The sequence below is a fragment of the Capra hircus genome, unplaced genomic scaffold, assembly GCF_001704415.2.
Source record: "Capra hircus breed San Clemente unplaced genomic scaffold, ASM170441v1, whole genome shotgun sequence".
NCBI lineage: Eukaryota > Metazoa > Chordata > Mammalia > Artiodactyla > Bovidae > Capra > Capra hircus.
The window spans coordinates 2,908-10,109 of record NW_017189525.1 but is presented as its reverse complement, the minus strand read 5'-3'; positions in this window follow the sequence as shown (position 1 = coordinate 10,109).

Sequence of the window (7,202 nt, the reverse complement as noted above, 5' to 3'; positions counted from 1 at the left end):
GAGGCAAGGAGCTTTTATAGATGGAGGAGGGGGGTTCCATGCAGGAAACAGGCACAGTCATCTCTGGAAGTGATCTTATAAACTTGGTCATCAGTTGGCCTGCAAAAGCATCACCTTGATTGTCTTGTAGGTACAGTTTCAGTTCCAGGGGCGAGCGCGGCGAGGGCCCGCCCCGCCCGCTAGGCATTGGATGCGCAGTCTTTCCCGTTCCCATTGGCTATCTGCTTGGGAGGTCTCCCCCATTGGGTCCAGCTACAAGAAAAAGTTTCTCTTTTTTTGTGTATTCTTTTTCAAAGGGGAGAGTTTAGCAGCTGTGAGCCACAGTCTTTCATCTCATGGCGTGACCAGAATGTAACTGTACAAATGAGATCCAATAGTGAGTTCTAGCTTCTTCACAACCTTGGGTCCCTGAGTCCGTCCACTCGCGTGGGGGTTTCGACCAAGAGCTTACAGGGTACCATAAATCATACCAAAGAAATCCATTAAGGAGGCAATACTAAGGAGGAAGTCCACTAAGATTTTCCTGGCTCACAGGGTACAGTTGGCTGGCTCGCGACCGAAGATCATCGTGATCTGGTACAGAGGAGTACCTTGCAGAAGAGCGATCTCACAATATGGCTTTAGTCTAAGGATGACTACCATGCACAGGACCGTGCTTACCTGTTAGGTCCGTGTGGAAGCCAGTCACGGACTCCGGCGGCTGTCTTCCGCTATTGTTGCCTGCCCCTCGCCCAATCGCTGGTCTTCTCGAGGCATCTTCTCTGGGCCCTATCCTTTAAAGCGAAATGATTGGCTAATGCTTTTACTACAGAAAGAGAACAGCAGGCAAAGGATGGGGGGGACAAGGACAAGAGGGATTCTGGCTGTCTTCAACTTCACAACTTTACTCGTTATGGGTCCACCCCCACTCAGATACATCATATGTATTTAAGACCAACTCCCACTTGATCCACCTAGGACTAATCGGTGCGACTATAGTGACGAGGTGTCCCCTGGAGCACCAGTCTCCTCTTTTGCTCCTGAATATCTCCAAATCAAGGTGCCCCTGCCAAATGAATCAGTACTCTTCAGCGCTAGGGCACTACCCTCCGGCCTTTGCCCTACTGGCGCATGGCCTCACCGGTTTTCTCCAAGTCCAGGGGGCCACAGTGCTGTCCGTGACAACGCCCACCCGGGGAGACAACGTCTCGGAACCTCACAGGTTCTCCTGAGCAGTGACAGAGGGACAGCATTCTTATCGTGTCTGGCAAACATGCACAGGCGAAGGCCGCCCTAACCCAACTAGCGCGTCATAAGCCTCATCTCTCTCATTGCATTTTTGGGAAAGAAAAAAACACAGAATTTTAATGTAGGCCCTCCCACAAGGAGATCGGAAGCAAAAATGACAAACTCTTCATAAAGCATTTCTTAAGGGATGAGAGCAGGGTGTAAAGTCATCCCAGGCTATTTGGTGGGGCTATAGGCTCTGGCTGAAAGAGCACATTGGTGTTACCTCAAGAGTTGTTAACACACCCAGACCAGTTCGAGGAGCAGGCCTCACTACCTTTGGTAAGGTATATATCTGTAAGAATTGGAAAACAGATACTCAAATCATAAGTATTATACATAATTTGTTTAATAGCAGCACATTTCAGTAGCAAATCGTGGAATATTTAATATTCCAATCAATTTGGATTTAAGTGTACGAGATAAGGACAGAAAACGGCAGGCACTATAGACAACCTAGATAGTGAAGTTAGGCACGCGGAAAGTGTGGCAATTCTTACTCCCACTTATTCTTGGCCTGGGAAACATCCCCAGCGGTGGCACACAGAACTCCGCCAGATGACTCGAGGCTGTTGGATGGCGCGAGGCAGCACTGTGGGTGCGTGCGCCCCCGGGGGCAGGGGCGCGCCTGCAGGCAGCACTCACCGCCGTTCGCCAGGGCAGCAGCTGCGGGGGAGATGGCGGCAGGGCTCACACTGTGGCTCTGCCTAAAGGGGCAGGTGCCCCTGCATGGAGCTACAGTCCATGGGTCACCAGGGGGAGAGGATTTGTCGGGGACACGGCACCGTCTGCAGCATCGACCATTCTCGACACGACAGCCCTTAGTATAACAGCTAACTTGACGGAACGAGCTAGTCAGCCATATAAGAGTCGCTAGGCGAGGGGCGGCCATACAATGCTCACATTCCAACGTGGGAGCGCAAAAGGGGATGTTTAAAATACTATTGCTAATGGATAGAAGCTCAGATACAGAAGTTCACTGGTGTGGGCCCATCATGATCTCATATGTCATTCTTAGCTAACTATTTCTGACTGCTATACTTCTCTAAGACACTGGACTTGAGCTAAGCAAGACTGGCAGAGGGAAAAAGGGCTCGGGGCACTCGAGGATGCGGCATGCCAGACGCTGGGTTGAGAAGGATGGGTGGGGAAGGAATTGGAATGATGTGTTAGTGCGCCTCGCTGCGTCTCTTTTCGTCAGGACGCTCAGAACAGCGAGCATGAGCTGTGAAACTAAATTAGATGAGGACCAGAGGTGTTAATACAACCACGTATGGGCACAGGTGACGAAAGGTGTAACAAAATGCCATCAACCGTACTGAGGAACAATTTTCAGAGAAGAGCTATACTCGGACGGTATAACACAGGTGGGCCTCCAGGTCAGTGCGAGTGGCTCGACGGCCAGTGCCTCGACTGGAACTCCGCACCCGCGTCTGCCAGGCGCCAGATCACCAGCGAGACGTGACAAGTCTTCTTGAGGAAGACGGTGGCGTGCCACACTCACGTCCATTCTTGAGGATGTGCCCAAGCTGGTGGGCCGTTGTTCATCGTTAACCTGCAGAGCGCATCCTCTCCTTGCAGCGCGTTGTGAAATCTTGAGCTTATTCCAGGAAACACTTGAGCTGCCTGAGTGGGAAATATGGTTGAGAGTCCTTTGGACGGTCCTGTATGCTACAAGACAGATTACAATGGGATCATGCACTGTTTCTGATTCTATGCTGACCCTTCCAAGCACAAGCGGGTCTACTGTCGTACTTATGATTACTAATTGCGCTCCATCGGAAGCGCACTCTAAGAATAAAGAGCAATAACCAGCCATGGAGACTCACCTAGCCACCTCGCAAATGTGCGTAGTTCAGGCTGTCCTGTTGCCGCAGGGCACTCTTACCTATCGGCACCTTGTGGAGGCAGCCGAGGGCCGTCAGTGCAGCCTTGAAGATTTTGTCAAAAAAATTTGCGCTGCTTTAAGCGACAAACACACGCTCGACCAAGGGAGACTTATTGTTGATGGATGGGCTGTCCACCTTTATTTGTTAATTCCCAGCAATGTACAGTTAACTAAATTAATCTGCTTCTAAAACAGACTGAGTGACTTTCAATACAAAACAATTAATCATGGCTCACGCCTCAAGGCTAATTAACACTAACATCGCCGAGCATAGACATGGCCTACCGGGTCCAGCAACCACAGCACCTGTGGCAGGGTTGGTCGTGCTTAAGCGGGGAGGTAGTACTTCCGCTATCGGTGGCCTCATTGCATATGAACAGGCTGTCTCTGGGCCCACTCTCAGTAGTCATATGGGGCCCTACCTTCCACCCCTCATATTAGGGGCTCTCATGTACTACTAGCGCTGAGTCTGTTTTGACATTGTTATTTATTTATATTGATATGACTCTGACCTATTGATCTCTTGAGTCATTACCTCTCAATTCTCGCCCACACTATTACTTGTGGCTAAGAACCTATTGTCGTCGAGGGGGTTTTTGTTATAGGATACCTCCTCTCTCCTGTCTCCTGCGCGCTACTTTATTGGTAATGTTGCCATGGTCCGTGGACTAGGTATTGATGTATAGGGACCACTCTTCATGCGAAAGCGATCTGGCGAGATTGCTGGGCTTGCGTGTTGGTGCGTTAGGAGGCGAGGCTATAGTCCCCACGGGGAGACTAACAGCAAGACGGGGGCAGAAGCTACCCCACGACGGGATCCGGACAAGCTAGAGCCAGGCAGTAGGATTGTTGGGAGCTGCTGTCAGCCCCGAGGCTGAAGGACACAACGCCCACGACACTGTCTCTCGACTGCTAGGGCGAGATCTAAAGTTTTCCAGGATAAAAACGCTGGAAACCCTGTCGAGCAGGGAGCAGTGGACGGAACTGTTGGGCGTTATTCACGAGAATGTTCTTCTGGCCTCTAGCAAGCCTCACTCAAGTTCACTCATCTTTTAGCAAATCGCCCAACACAGCCTGTGGTGCTAACACAAAGCCGGGATAGAGAAACAAAACACCAGAGGTTTACGCCTACCTCTGGGCCCCAACGGAGGTGACTGGCCTATGAGATGGCTAGACTCCATTCCTGTTCACACTTGTATTGCAAGCGCCATCACTCATGATTACAAACGGGGGCTGGCGCTCCTGCAGCATTGTGGATCGCCAGCATGCTTTCGCGTTGTGAGAACTGTTAGGCTTTTGTCAGCCAGGAACCTTAGCCTCCGTAAGTTGAAAAATAAACACATCCTGTATCGAGTCAAAGTGGCTCACAGCGATGGTAGTAGGAAGTTCACAAATATACGGTGGTGTCACTGCCGCATCAGCCGCTCTTTCATGCATAAATAGAAGTCTTAGCGTCAGACGATTCAGCTCGAGAGACGATGACTCGCGCTGGATCTTTCCTCTTCAGTGGGTTCTCGAGCACCCATTGTGCTAGACTGATATGAGTGCCAGAGACTGAGGACGCCCACAGGGGGAGGACCTTAGGCTGCCTTATCAGGACCAGGTGCTTTGGTCCCCAGCCATGCCCAGGTTTACGCAGAGCAGGGCATCACGACCCCCATAAGGAACAGCGTCGAACCCATTTCCGCCCCAAGCACATAGTGCACCCCTACTTAAGGCACAGCGGCATGCAGCGGCCCGGGCCAGATCAGAAGGCGAGGTCACAGTAAGACCTTCTAAAGCAAGGAGGAATTAACACAGACCCTGCTCAAGGTCGCGGGCCTCCTCACGACCGTTGGACCAGAGGGCTCGAGAAGAGTGGGCCATCTTGTCTTACACGGAACCCACAGATACCTGCAGCACAGTCTGGTCTGTCTTACTTATTTTGTGCCGTTTGCAATCTGAACTCTCCTAGGAGACATACAGCGGGGCTATCAGCGCAAGCAGCCAGTTTGGCTCCGCGCAACAAAAATCAATCTTGGACTTCTCAGCAGCGTTAAGCCTACCGTCTTCCCCCTCGCTCAGCCGATGGAAGCTGACATGTAGTGTCTCTATACCCCATCACACTACACGCCCTGTCTCCTCGACTTCTAGCTAGCTCTCGCACAGGGTTCGCATACCGGAGTCTCTCGCAGTCCAGGCCAGCCGCGGCAAGGCTACGCCATCTGTTAGTTTTTGAGCGGCCTTCATTAGTCAGCAAGGGACTGCGTTTCCCAACTCGTCCCCGGTGAGAGGCCATGGGGAAGCCTAAAATATAGTTAGTCTTTCAAAGGAGGGACAGGTTTCACACTGGGTGGTTAAGAAGTAGTCTGGTGTAGACTCTTTCGATCCCACTACAATGCAGGACCGAAGTGACCTTGTTGCCTAGCATTCCCATATCTCTTATCCACTGTGCACCTGGAGAGTGCATTAGTTAACATAGTTGATGTAGAAAAACAAGCGAGCCTTGAACTTTAACCCACATCAGACCTTTGAGCTAATTGGGGTTCTTTCTTGCCAGTGCAGCGCTCATTGGTTTCCTCACACCGTAGTACAGTCGCTACCTTTGTCTGGCTCATCTGCTCTGCTCGTGGAAGGGGAGGACGCTGCTTGCAGAGTAATCTCTGGGGGTTAGACGCTTTAGTAGTTCGCTGAGGCTGACATAGAGCACCAGATTCAGGATCAACTCACACCAAAAAACACTCTTGGAGCTCTGGCCAGAGCAGAGAAGCACAAAGAGGTAGATTCATCCCAGGGCCAAGAGCCCCAGAACTAGGGAGCAGGACGCGTACTCGAGAAAGATCAGAAAAGAGCGGTCATTTAAAATGTTCACAGGCCATCACCACGCGGCCGAGAGATGATGTACACAACTATTCATTTGTGGGCAGAGGTTTGCAGAAAAAATCCTGGTTTCGATAAGGCAAAACTGCTGGGAATTTTGGGCTGACTTTGTATGACTGCGATCTCTTCCTCACGTTTCCCTCTTAAATGTACGAGAGTTGTCGACTGGTTATAGAAAGTACCCTTTCTGAAACAGGCTAACAGGATGGCCAGGTAATTTGCGGGCCCGGCTCGCTCGGAAGAAAGCCTATTTGCGGCTCAACACTCTCCCCTGTTGTCCTCCAGGCGCATTATACTTTTCTTGTCTGTTGTCTTGCATCCTTTAACTAGCTTGGTCATTGTTTGCCCAGGTGCTTGGCACTTCGCCTTAGCGGAAGAGCAGATAGCCAGCGGAGGCTTCCTTCGCGGGCTCCGCAGTTGGCCGCAGCCCACTGAGTCCTGCACCTTCGTACCTGCTGACTCCATGCACGGGATTAGTCCTTGGTCTCTCACAAGCGATTAGTTTGGGAGACACGGATAGCCATTGCTTCCTGGCATTTCTCACGTCCCCCTCGCGAGGAACTGGCCGTTACGCTGCGACCTTCACGGGGGGGAGTTGAGTGTTTATGCGCATCCGTCTAGCCCCAGAACGCGCCAGGTGTCCTAGAGCCGTGCATAGAGCACGCAGAGCGGCAAGAACTCCTGGTTTACGAGCGTTTTGGATTCGGCTTTCTGATGTGTGGTACAGCCATATAGCACCATCCTCTTCACCATGTGCTCCCTAGTTTGCTCTGCCCTACTTAGTGCGCCTCATTCTCACTCTCATCTTTATTACCACAGCTCGAGCTTCAAAGCTTCCTCATCGCAACCCCCTCCAGTTTCGCTTTCTCGCTGGTTGCGCCCGTGGTCCTGTGGGGTACAGTCAGGCGTTGATACCGCAACCACTCAAGCACGGGGGGCGCACCCTGTTCCGAGCCACCAGAGACTTATGGTACAGAAGGATCACCAAGACAAGAGAGGGGAGAAGGGGACGAAGAGTTACTAAAAACCTAAGGTGCTTGGTGATCATGTCATATTGCGGGGGCACGCACCTGCTTACTCTGCGTAGGTTCACGTGAGAGCGTGACCTCCAGCGACCAGCTAAGATAGAATTCGCCTCGGCAAGTGGCAGTGACACTCCTGCTCGGCGTTGGCAATCAATCCAGCGGGT